The sequence below is a fragment of the Musa acuminata genome, chromosome BXJ2-8 (assembly GCF_036884655.1).
Source record: "Musa acuminata AAA Group cultivar baxijiao chromosome BXJ2-8, Cavendish_Baxijiao_AAA, whole genome shotgun sequence".
NCBI lineage: Eukaryota > Viridiplantae > Streptophyta > Magnoliopsida > Zingiberales > Musaceae > Musa > Musa acuminata.
The window spans coordinates 38,107,882-38,121,497 of NC_088345.1; positions in this window are offsets into that span (position 1 = coordinate 38,107,882).

The following is a 13,616-nucleotide window of genomic DNA, read 5'->3' on the forward strand; positions in this document are numbered from 1 at the left end:
GTGCTAGGTCGGCTCTGAATTTCATATCAAACAGATAGAAAGTGAAGTGGGATCATAACATAATATGGTCTATCCATTTCTGAATGACCACCAAATATAAGTCTCCCACGTCTGGGAGCTCCATCCACCCATGTCTGAGTGAAGTCATTGGGGGCCGATAGAGCATCGCGAGCTCTAAGCATAACTCCCTTTACCATTTCTAGTAAAGGTTCACATTTATCCCACAAACACCAGAGTGCTAGTCATAGGTGTTGGGAAATCATTGGGGGGCGACATCATATGCGCAGCGGAAGAACAAGAAAACAAAAATCCCCGATTCCCAAAAAGATGTTCGTCGTCGTGCGAAGATTGGTGCGCAAAAAATCCGCAAAACACAAAACTGCGTATAGAGATTATGTTACCTATGGAGATCGTATATCCCTGTTTCCTTGCAGATCCTTAGGAGAGGGTGAAGGAGGTCAAGCGTCCTCCTCTCTAGCGGTGATCCACACAGCAGGGTTGTGACGACGCTCCTCAAAACTCCAGGCCTACTCTGAGGTGGAGAGGGAGAGGAGAATAGGAAGGGCAAGCAAAGACTCTAGCCTATGAGGCTGTGAATCCCTCCTATTTATAGAGATCCCGTGTCAAACCCTAATGGGTCCTTCCCTAGTGGGTATTGGATCTGCATCCAATAAGACAAGGGCTCCGTCGGATATCTCATATCCGAACCTCTACTCATCGCAATGCCTACCATATGTGTGTGACCCTCTAGGCCCAATATCGAGCTGGCCGTGAGTCATACCTGTCAGAACTCCTTCTAACTCAGTGAATTATTATCTCTGTTATAATTCACTCGACTCATCGACTACGGACGTACTAGGCCACTACGCTGTAGTCCCCAGACGATACAAGGGAATCCAATCCATTGGACCTGTCTGTCCTCAGTTACCATGTACCTATAGTCCCTCATCCATCTAATATCCCAGAGATCATATATCGAGCATGGTGTTGTCAGACCCATACGGTTTCTACTCGAGTCTCGCTCTAATCGGATTCTCCCGGAGAACTCTTTCTCTCTCAACCCGAATGACCCTGGCCAGGGATTTGTCTGAGCAAGAACACATGGGATATTCCTCTGATGATGCCGAGAGTGGATGATCCTCTGTCGACACTCAATAGCCCTCGTAAGGTCGACTACCACTCCCAATGACCAGCTGTACTAGATCTGGGGACAGCCAAACCTATAAGTCTGGTATCAAAGAGTGGAGCACTCATACAGGACATCCTTGGTGTCTCAAGTCTAAGGACCAGATACACCACTAGGACTACGGAATCGCTGTCTGACAATAAGGCATCATCAACCATCCAGCATTCCGTAAGCGGATCAATCAGTGAACTCATTCTCCAATGAGCACCTGTACTGTATCCCTAGTGTCCCTACACGAGCAGCTATGAGACCAGCTGCATCCATCATATGGACGGGTATACAGCACACCAGTCTATCCGATTATCACGATGTCCCTCTCGAGTAACCTATGACCGGGATTATTTAGGATATGTGTTTAAAGGTGAATCGATCTCATTATTGTGATCTCATCACGATCTGATTCCCATTGCACAAATCCAAGGACATCATAATATATATGCATTTATGCAATAGTTATAAAGTGATATATGCCAAAATATAATAAGCAAAAAGATTCTGTATCAAGTCACACGTGCCATCACTCACGTGATTGGCTTGCTGGGCACCTATGACCAGCAATCTCCCACTTGACCTAAAGCCAATCACCTATGTGTATGATCTCCATCAAACCCCTGTGACGCTCAAAGACAATCTGAGACAACGGCTTTGTCAGTGGATCTGCAATGTTATCTTCGGATGGAACTCTTTCCATTACTACATCTCCTCGGGTTACGATCTCTCTTATAAGTTGGAACCTCCTCAGAACACTACTGATGAGACCCGGGTTCCCTTATTTGACTAATCGCCCCATAGTTGTCGCAATATAAGGAAGTCGACTTGTCGCTATCTGTATCGACTCCCAAATCTGTGATGAACTTCTTCATCCAGACTCTCTCCTTTGCTGCATCCGATGCAGCAATGTACTCCGCCTCTATGGTCGAGTCAGTAGTGGTATCTTGCTTGGAACTCTTCCAACACACTGCTCCTCCATTCAAGGTATACACATACCCTGAATTGGACTTGCTATCATCAACATCAGATTGAAAACTTGAGTCAGTGTAGCCTTCAACCTTAAGGTTATTACCTCCATATACTAGTAAAAGATCCTTAGTCCTTCTCAAGTACTTAAGGATACACTTTACTGCTTTCCAGTGCTCCAAGCCTGGATCCGCCTGATACCTGCTCGTGACACTCAGAGCATGCGCTATATCAGGCCTAGTATATAGCATGGCATATATGATAGACCCTATTGCTGAGGCATAAGGTATCATATCCATGTTCGTCTTTTCTTCTGGAGTCTTTGGGGACATACTCGTAGAAAGCGATATCCCATGTCTCATCGGTATGAGACCTCTCTTGGAATTTTCCATGCCAAATCTTTTGATAATAGTTTCTATGTACCTGGACTGGGACAAGCCAAGCATCCTCTTGGATCTATCTCTATAGATTCTAATCCCCAAGATATAAGATGCTTCCCCTAAGTGCTTCATGGAGAAGTGTCTAGATAACCAAGCCTTTACTGTGGATAGCATTCCTATGTCATTCCCAATGATGAGGATGTCATCCACATATAACACCAAAAAGGTGATAGCGCTCCCACTTACCTTTCTGTATACACAAGGCTCATCTTCGTTCTTAACGAAGTCATAAGATCTGATTGCCTCATCAAATCTTATGTTCCAACTTCGGGAAGCTTGCTTTAGTCCATAAATGGATCTAAACAACCTACACACCTTATCTGGGCAGTTCTTGGACACAAATCCCTCAGGTTGCATCATGTACACCTCCTCCTCAAGGTTCCCGTTGAGGAATGCAGTTTTCACATCCATCTGCCAGATCTCATAATCACAGTGTGCTGCAATAGCCAATAGAATTCTGATGGATTTTAGCATTGCTACGGGTGAGAAAGTTTCGTCGTAGTCAACACATTGCCTTTGACGATACCCTTTAGCCACTAGCCTTGCTTTATAGGTCTCTACCTTTCCATCTACTCCGATCTTTTTCTTAAAGATCCACTTGCAACCGATGGGCACAATACCTTCGGGCGCATCAACTAGGTTCCAAACCTTATTGGAGTACATAGAATCCATCTCAGAATTCATGGCTTCTTGCCACTTCCCGGAGTCTATACTCATAATAGCCTCCTCGTAGGTCTAAGGATCAATATCCTCTACATCCTCTGCTCTAATATGTCCCACATATCTCTCAGGAGGATGGGATACTCTATTAGACCTGCGTAAAGTTGATACTTGTGTATTAGGTACCTGAACAGACTCGGGCTGTAGAGTGGTGCTTGAGCTTGGTTCTCCAACCTCGCTCAATTCTATCATTCTCCCACTGTCTCCGTCAAGAATGTGTTCCTTCTCAAGGAACACTGCTCTCTTAGCTACAAAGACCTTTTGGTCCTCAAGATGATAGAAATAATACCCACAAGTTTCCTTGGGGTATCCCACAAATTTGCATTGCTCTGTCCTTGATTCTAACTTATCGGGGTTGTGTCTTCTAACATGGGCAGGGCAGCCCCAAATCTTAACAACCTTAAGATCAGGCTTCTTCCCTTTCCATATCTCATATAGTGTAGACACTACCGACTTAGTTGGAACTTTGTTCAGAAGGTAAGCTGCGGTTTCTAGGGCATATCCCCATAATGAGATGGGTAGGTCAGCGAAACTCATCATGGACCGTACCATATCTAATAACGTATGATTTCTCCTTTCAGAGACACCATTGAGCTGAGGTGTATAAGGAGGTGTCCATTGGGATAATATCCCATGGTCCTTGAAGAACTGAGTAAACTCTGTACTTAAGTATTCACCTCCTCGATCTGATCGAAGAGTTTTGATACTCTTTCCAGTCTGGTTCTCCACCTCATTCTTATACTCTCTGAATTTCTCAAAGGCCTCGGACTTATACTTCATTAAGTACACATATCCATACCTTGAGAAATCATCAGTAAATGTAATGAAGTAGGAGTAACCTCCAATGGCATGAGTTGACATGGGTCCACATACATCACTATGTATGAGTTCCAACAACTAATTTGCTCTCTCTCCAGTTCTACTAAATGGAGATTTGGTCAGTTTTCTATGAATGCAAGGCTCACAAGTTGCATATGACACATAGTCGAATGGATCTAGATATCCATCATTTAGCAACTTTTGAATCCTTCTTTCATAGATGTGACCTAGCCTACAATGCCACAGGTATGCACTGTTCAACTCATCTCGTTTCCTTTTGGACACATTTACATTCATGATATGTGGAGTGGTGTCTAACATAAATAAACCATTATGCAATGTTCCTTTCGTGATGATCTTATCATCTAATAATATCGAACAACCATTGTTCTCAAAAACAAATTTATATCCACTAACTGTTAAACATGAAATGGAGATAATGTTTTTGATAATAGAAGGAACAAAATAACATGCATCTAATGCAATAAAAGCTCCACTAGGCAGATGTAGGGCGACCTCGCCAACAGCTAATACAGCAACTTTTGCTCCATTACCCATCTTGAGGTCCATCTCGCCTCTCTCTAGTCTCATAGGCCTTGCGAGAACCTGCAACGAATTGCATATATGATAAGCACTACCGGTATCCAATACCCATGTGTTATCATAAGAGTCTGACAAATGGAGACTGATCATGAATGTACCTGAAGCTTCATCAAGCTTTTGTTTCGCCCTTTCTGCAAGGTACTCTTTGCAGTTTCTCTTCCAATGCCCATCTTTACCACAGTGGAAGCACTGGCCTTTGTCCTTTGCTGGGTCTTTCTTATCAACCTTTGCTTTACCTTGTTTGCCCTTGCCATTTCCCTTCTTAAGGGACCTTTCTGCTTCCCTTTTCTTTCTGGTCTCACTAGTGTAGAGAACTGGCTTCTCTTTCTTAATAGTACTCTCTGCCTCCCTCAACATATTGAGGAGCTCTGGGAGAGTCACCTCAAGCTTGTTCATATTAAAATTCATTATGAACTGTGAAAAGGAATCTGGTAGGGACTGAAGCACAATGTCCACACACAAGTTATCCTCTAGGATCATTCCTAGACCTGTGAGTTTCTCTATCCACTCAATCATCTTTAGGACATGGTTCTGAACCGGTGTCCCCTCAGTCATCCTAGCGCGAAAAAGGCTCTTGGATATCTCATATCGTTGAGTCCTTACCTATTCCTCAAACAATTTACGGATATGTAGGAGAATGAATCTGGCATCCATCTTTTCATGTTGTCTTTGTAACTCTGGAGTCATAGAGCCCAACATATAGCACTGAGCAAGAGTGGAGTCATCAATGTACTTCACGTAGCGAGCGATCTCATCCTCACTTGCCCCTTCTTCGGGCGTAGGCATCACTGTATCAAGGACGTACACGATTTTCTCCGCTGTGAGAACAATTCTCAAGTTACGGAGCCAATCCGTATAATTTGGACCAGTGAGGCGGTTGACATCAAGTATGCCACGTAAGGGATTTGAAAGCGACATTTTCTGAAAATAAAGATGTAGCAGAAATGAATAACATGCAGATTTTGCAAGAAATAAACTATCAAGATATGGACTTCTATCTTAATATGCTCCCACTATTTTACTATCGAGTCACGCGACACCCTCAGCACGTGAAATGGAAGTCTCCGGCAGACTTCTAGAGGGGATCAGGATCCAATCAGCGTCTTAGTGTAACCTCGAGGGAGAATCTGATTCCCTCGAGGCCAATCCAAATTATACGGTTGGTCGAGTCCCTCGAGGCCATGGTGATTCGGAGGCCGAACAGGACAGGAATCACAAGGAGTTGTGATCGGCAAGAGTTGCCTACCTTTTAGGCTTAATGTGATTGGTCGAGTCCCTCGAGGTTACACTAAGACGCTGATTGGATCCTGATCCCCACTAGAAGTCTGCCGGAGACTTTCGTTTCACGTGCTGAGGGTGTCGCGTGACTCGTTAGTAAAATAGTAGGAGCATATTAAGATAGAAGTCCATATCTTGATAGTTTATTTCTTGCAAAATCTGCATGTTATTCATTTCTGCTGCATCTTTATTTTCAGAAAATGTCGCTTTCAAATCCCTTACGTGACATACTTGATTTCAACCGCCTCACTGGTCCAAATTATACGGATTGGCTCCGTAACTTGAGAATTGTTCTCACAGCGGAGAAAATCGTGTACGTCCTTGATACAGTGATGCCTACGCCCGAAGAAGGGGCAAGCGAGGATGAGATCGCTCGCTACGTGAAGTACATTGATGACTCCACTCTTGCTCAGTGCTATATGTTGGGCTCTATGACTCCAGAGTTACAGAGACAACATGAAAAGATGGATGCCAGATTCATTCTCCTACATATCCGTAAATTGTTTGAGGAATAGGTAAGGACTCAACGATATGAGATATCCAAGAGCCTTTTTCGCGCTAGGATGACTGAGGGGACACCGGTTCAGAACCATGTCCTAAAGATGATTGAGTGGATAGAGAAACTCACAGGTCTAGGAATGATCCTAGAGGATAACTTGTGTGTGGACATTGTGCTTCAGTCCCTACCAGATTCCTTTTCACAGTTCATAATGAATTTTAATATGAACAAGCTTGAGGTGACTCTCCCATAGCTCCTCAATATGTTGAGGGAGGCAGAGAGTACTATTAAGAAAGAGAAGCCAGTTCTCTACACTAGTGAGACCAGAAAGAAAAGGGAAGCAGAAAGGTCCCTTAAGAAGGGAAAGGGCAAGGGCAAACCAGGTAAAGCAAATGTTGCTTAGAAAGACCCAACAAAGGACAAAGGCCAGTGCTTTCACTATGGTAAAGATGGGCATTGGAAGAGAAACTGCAAAGAGTACCTTGCAGAAAGGGCGAAACAAAAGCTTGATGAAGCTTCAGGTACATTCATGATCAGTCTCCATTTGTCAGACTCTTATGATAACACATGGGTATTGGACACCGGTTCAGAACCATGTCCTAAAGATGATTGAGTGGATAGAGAAACTCACAGGTCTAGGAATGATCCTAGAGGATAACTTGTGTGTGGACATTGTGCTTCAATCCCTACCAGATTCCTTTTCACAGTTCATAATGGATTTTAATATGAACAAGCTTGAGGTGACTCTCTCAGAGCTCCTCAATATGTTGAGGGAAGCAGAGAGTACTATTAAGAAAGAGAAGCCAGTTCTCTACAATGGTGAGACCAAAAAGAAAAGGAAAGCTGAAAGGTCCCTTAAGAAGGGAAAGGGCAAGGGCAAACCAGGTAAAGCAAATGTTGCTTAGAAAGACCCAACAAAGGACAAAGGCCAGTGCTTTCACTATGGTAAAGATGGGCACTGGAAGAGAAACTGCAAAGAGTACTTTGCAGAAAGGGCAAAACAAAAGCTTGGAGAAGCTTCAGGTACATTCATGATCAATCTCCAATTGTTAGATTTTTGTGATAGTGCATTGGTATTGGATACCAGTATTGCTTATCACATCTACAATTTATTGTAAATTCTAGCAAAGCTAAGGGGAGATTGACGAGAGGAATATCGCATAAAGGTTTATTTATGCAAGACACTACTCCACATATCATGAATGTAAGTGTCTAAGAGGAAACGAGATGAGGTGAACAGTGCATACCTATGGCATTGTAGGCTAGGTCACATCCATGAAAGAAGGATTCAAAAGTTACTAAATAATGGATATCTAGATCCATTCGACTATGTGTCACATGCAACTTGCGAGCCTTGCCTTCGTGAAAAACTGACCAACTCTCCATTTAATGGAACTAGAGAGAGAGCCACTGAGTTGTTGGAACTCATACATAGTGATGTATGTGGACCCATGTCAACTCATGCCATTGGAGGTTACTCCTACTTCATTACATTTACTGATGATTTCTCAAGGTATGGATATGTGTACTTAATGAAGTACAAGTCCGAGGCTTTTGAGAAATTCAGAGAGTATAAGAATGAGGTGGAGAACCAGACTGGAAAGAGTATTAAAACTCTTCGATCAGATCGAGGAGGTGAGTACTTAAGTACAGAGTTTACTCACTTCCTCAAGGACCATGGGATATTATCCCAATGGACACCTCCTTACACACCTCAGCTCAATGGTGTCTCTGAAAGGAGAAATCGTACGTTATTAGATATGGTACGGTCCATGATGAGTTTCGCTGACCTACCCATCTTATTCTAGGGATATGCCCTAGAGACCGTAGCTTACCTTCTGAACAGAGTTCCAACTAAGTCGATAGTGTCTACACCATATGAGATATGGAAAGGGAAGAAGCCTGATCTTAAGGTTGTTAAGATTTGGGGCTGCCCTGCCCACATTAAAAGACACAACCCCGATAAGTTAGAATCAAGGACAGAGCAATGCAAATTTGTGGGACACCCCAAGGAAACTTGTGGGTATTATTTCTATCATCTCTAGGACCAAAAGGTCTTTGTAGCTAAGAGAGCAGTGTTCCTTGAGAAGGAACACATTCTTGGCAGAGATAGTGGGAGAATGATAGAGTTGAGCGACGTTGGAGAACCAAGCTCAAGCACCACTCTACAGCCCGAGTCTGTTCAGGTACCTAATACACATTTTTCAACTTTACGCAGGTCTGATAGAGTATCTCATCCTCCTGAGAGATATATGGGACATATTAGAGGAGAGGATGTTGAGGATATTGATCCTCAGACCTACAAGGAGGCTATTATGAGTATAGACTCCGGGAAGTGGCAAGAAGCCATGAATTCTGAGATGGATTCTATGTACTCCAACAAGGTTTGGAACCTAGTTGATGCGCCCGAAGGTATTGTACCCATCGGTTGCAAGTGGATCTTTAAGAAAAAGATCGGAGTAGATGGAAAGGTAGAGACCTATAAAGCAAGGCTAGTGGCCAAGGGGTATCGTCAAAGGCAAGGTGTTGATTACGACGAAACCTTCTCACCCGTAGCAATGCTAAAATCCATCAGAATTCTATTGGCTATTGCAGCACACTATGATTATGAGATCTGGCAGATGGATGTGAAAACCACATTCCTCAACGGGAACCTCGAGGAGGAGGTGTATATGATGCAACCTAAGGGATTCGTGTCCAAGAACTGCCCAGATAAGATGTGTAGGTTGTTTAGATCTATTTATGGACTAAAGCAAGCTTCCCGAAGTTGGAACATAAGATTTGTTGAGGCAATCAGATCTTATGACTTCGTTAAGAACGAAGATGAGCCTTATGTGTACAGGAAGGTAAGTGGGAGCTATCACCTTTTTGTTGAATCTCGTATTTTGATGATGAAACTACTTGATATATGTTTATGATTTAATCTGTGTTTTGAGTGACGCAGGATGCTTCGATCAGGATGAGACAATTAAAGCAGGAAAATCATGTTGTGCCGAAGGAACATGTCAGAAGATTGGACGTCGGGCCGGTGGATCGGTCGACGTATCGACAGAAGGCTTCGGGCCGTGAACTCGGGCATTCGGCCAAGAAGAGCGGGTATTGTGCCAAGGATATCGGAGTTGCGGAGTCAACTGGCCGATTGGGCAATAGGCTGCAGGAGAGGACGATGCGCCGAAGAATCGGACGAAGCGTCGAGAGACCAATGACATGTCGGACAACTTGGTTAATTGCTTAGGATTAATTGTCTCGATCGAAGTTTTGTTTTGGTGTGCAGGATTAACTACGATGAGAGTAAGACAAGCAGCAGGTGTTGCGCCGGAGTCAAGATCATGATCACGTTGGGAGTTCGAGAGTTCGACGGAAGTTCGGACGGTCGTCGGAGGTTCAGCGAGAACAGATCCAAGAAGTCCAGAAGCTTGCCAAGCGAAGCTCGTCGGAACTCGCCAAGTGGATCGTCGCAAAGTCCAGGAGTATGCCGGATGTCCGCAGAAGGATCACCGAGGGTTTATCGGATGATCGACGGAAGTTCGCCGGAAACTCACCGGAAGAAGCGATTGACGCATCGGAGCAAAGCTGCAGAAGTTGTCTTAGAGTTAATCGTAGTTAGCACGATGATTAAGCTTGAAAATGGGAGGTGATCCCATTAGCTTAATCTTGGGGCAATTGGGCCCCTGAAAAGATTCAAATTGGGCAGAATGGAGCGAACCATTCGGACCCTGATTGCACCAGGCGGTGCAACCGCCTAGGCCAGGAGGTGCAACCGCCTGGGCTGCGGGACTGGGCGGTGCAATCGCCCCAGCCAGGCGGTGCAACTGCCCAGGCCATGTCTTCCAGCGGGACTGGGCGGTGCAACCGCCCCAGCCAAGAGGTGCAACCGCCCAGGGCTCAGTCTCCAAGCGAGACTGGGCGGTGCAACCTCCTCTGTCAAGAGGTAGCACCGCCAGAGCTCAAGTTTCGAGCTCTGCCAAGAGGTGCAACCACCGAGCTCGGTCTTCGAGCTCTGGCATAGAGGTGCAACCTCTTTGGACAGGAGATGCATCGCCTGAGCTCGGTCTTCGAGCTCTGGCAGAGAGGTGCAACCACCTCTGGCAGAGAGGTGCATCAGCCTGAGCTCAGTTTCGAGCTCTGCCAGGTGATGCAACCACCGAGCTCAGACTTCGAGCTCTGCCAGGCGATGCAACCACTGAGCTCAGTCTTCGAGCTCTGGCAGAGAGGTGCAATCGCCTGAGCTCAGTCTTCGAGCTCTGCCAGGCGGTGCCACCTCTCCAGTCAAGAGGTGCAACCGCCTGATCCCGGAATTCCGGGATGTGATCGTTTTGAGCTCCAAATTTGAATTGGGTTGGGGCCTATAAATACCCCACCCATTCAACACTGAAAGGATACAGATCCACACCGAATTCTTGATCTTTTCAGTGATTCTAAGAGCTCAAATTTGTGTAAAGTCCTAAAGTTCTCCTCCTTCTGTTCTTTAAGTCTTGAGTTGTAAAGAGAGGAGAGAAAGGATCTGTAAAGGTTGTCTCCTGAGCCTGTCAAAAGGAGAGAAACTGTAAAAGGGCAGTTAGCCTTCGCCCATTGAAGGAAGGCAGCTAGTTGACGTCGGTGACCTCGTCGGAGGAGGAAGCCAAAAGTGGAGTAGGTCAAGACTGACCGAACCACTCTAAATCTCTGGTTTGCTTTTACCTTGAGCACTTTTCCATTACTGCAAACCTCCTACATTGCTACTGCCCTCTGCGCCTTTACGAACGAGTTTCTAAGCTCTGATCTTTCAGAATCTGCATTCAAACGTAAATCGTGTTTTCGTACGATCTTCACACTGCAGTTTACGCTTACATTCGGATTCCATTTATAACTGCAAATTGCTTTCTACGTAAAACGCTTTTCAATGTTCAAAACTGCCTTTAGACGCAAAACTACATTTAGACGTAAAATTACGTTTAGACGTAAAACTGCGTTTAGACGCAAAACTGCGTTTAGACGTAAAACTGCGTTTAGACGTAAAACTGCGTTTAGACGCAAAACTGCGTTTAGACGTAAAACTGCGTTTAGACGTAAAACTGCGTTTAGACGCAAAACTGCGTTTAGACGTAAAACTACGTTTAGACGTAAAACTGCGTTTGGACGTAAAACTGAGTTTAGACGCAAACTGCGCTTAGACGCAAACTGTGCTTAGACGCAAACTGTGTTTAGACGCAAACTGCGCTTAGACGCAAAACTGCGCTTAGACGCAAACTGCACTGTGATTCTGCTTTTATATCGAAATCATTTTTTATCGGACGAACGCAGCTTTCGTTTTTAAATTACTGTAAGATTTCCGCTGCACTAATTCACCCCCCCCCCCTCTTAGTGCTCTCGATCCTAACAATTGGTATCAGAGCCGGGTATTTCTCATTTCGGATTTACACCCGAGAGAAATGGCTCTTCAAGAGGGCTTGTCGGTCTTTCATCCACCGTTCTTTAACGGATTGGACTACACTTATTGGAAAACTCGAATGAGAGTTTTCTTGATTTCTCTAAATCTGGATTTATGGAATATCGTTGAAAACGGTTTTCAACTTCCCTCCAAACTGATGAACGAATGGTCGGATTTGGAGAAAAAATATTTTTCTTTAAACGTAAAGGCTATGAATGCCTTATTTTGCGCTTTGGACAAAAATGAGTTCAATCGGGTTTCTTTGTGCGAAACGGCTTTCGATATTTGGTGCACTCTTGAAATCACGCACGAGGGAACTAGTAGAGTCAAAGACTCGAAAGTTAATATTTTACTGCATGATTTCGAGCTTTTTCATATGAAACCAAGCGAAACCGTTGTTGACATGTACACCCGTTTTACGGATGTCGTCAATGGTTTAAAATCACTTGGTAAAAGCTTTTCGGATTTTGAACTCGTTAACAAAGTTTTGCGCTCACTTTCTAAAACTTGGGATTCAAAAGTAACTGCTATTCAAGAATCGAAAATTTTGAACCAATTTCCACTTGAAGAACTAATTGGTTCATTGATCACATATGAAATGACGTGCAATGCACGTGGAGAACTTGAGAACCACCTTCCAAAGAACAGGAAGGATTTGGGACATAGAACTTTTGAAGACCACTCGAGCGTAAGCTCAAGTGATGGTGAACTTAAATTACAAATGAAACGAAAATTAAAAAGCAAAAAGAATGGAACTACTTGCTTTAAACGCAAGAAGAAGAACAAAAATTGGGATGAATCGAGCTCATCTGAAGACGAGAAAGTCAATAAAAGCGAGGCGACAAAATACGCCTTACCAGCCTACGACGTTGAGGTAATTAAAATGCCTTTGGTTTATTTTGAAATTACTTGATGCTTTCATGATATATTTTCTTTTTTAGTTTAGAATTAATTTTCTTGAAAATTACATGTTTAAAAATAAAAATACAAAAATTATGATCATACTGATAATTTCGAAAATAATATTGCATATTTTATGATAAACAAACAAAATGATTTTGATCATGGTTAAGAAGTAATAATGTGTATCATGTTTGATTAACATTGTTGAATGAAATCACGTTTGATTTAAAGTAATGCATAAAGATGTAATATGAAATGGTTATTAACAATTTTATGCATGTGATTTTAAGTTATCCATGATCATGAGCTTGTTTGATCTTCTTGACTTAATTTTAAGATCTATAGCAAAAATCATGTCTGAATATATGAAAGTGTTAATTTCATTTTTGGATTCACTTAACAATTGGTATCCTAACAATCAGATTCTCTCATACACTTATGAAAAATATTTTTCTAAAATGGATTTGATGAAATGATTCCTGCTTATAAATTCCATCTTGAAATATGAATGATAGTGTTTTTGCTTACAAAGATTTGTTTCACGTTCATATCTCCTATGATTCATGTGCAGAAAAAGAATTTATAAATCATAATACAATGAGATTTCTTATGCAAAAATAAAGTGCTTTTGTGATTCTTTGCTAAAGAGAATAATTATTAAAATCATGATCTTGGTAATTATAACATGGAGCTCTTTATAAATCAAGATCGTTCATTATGCTCCCTACATTTATCAAAAAAGGAGTTCTTCAAATGAAATGCAATTCAATGAAGTGTCATATTGATATCTTGAAACTTGGA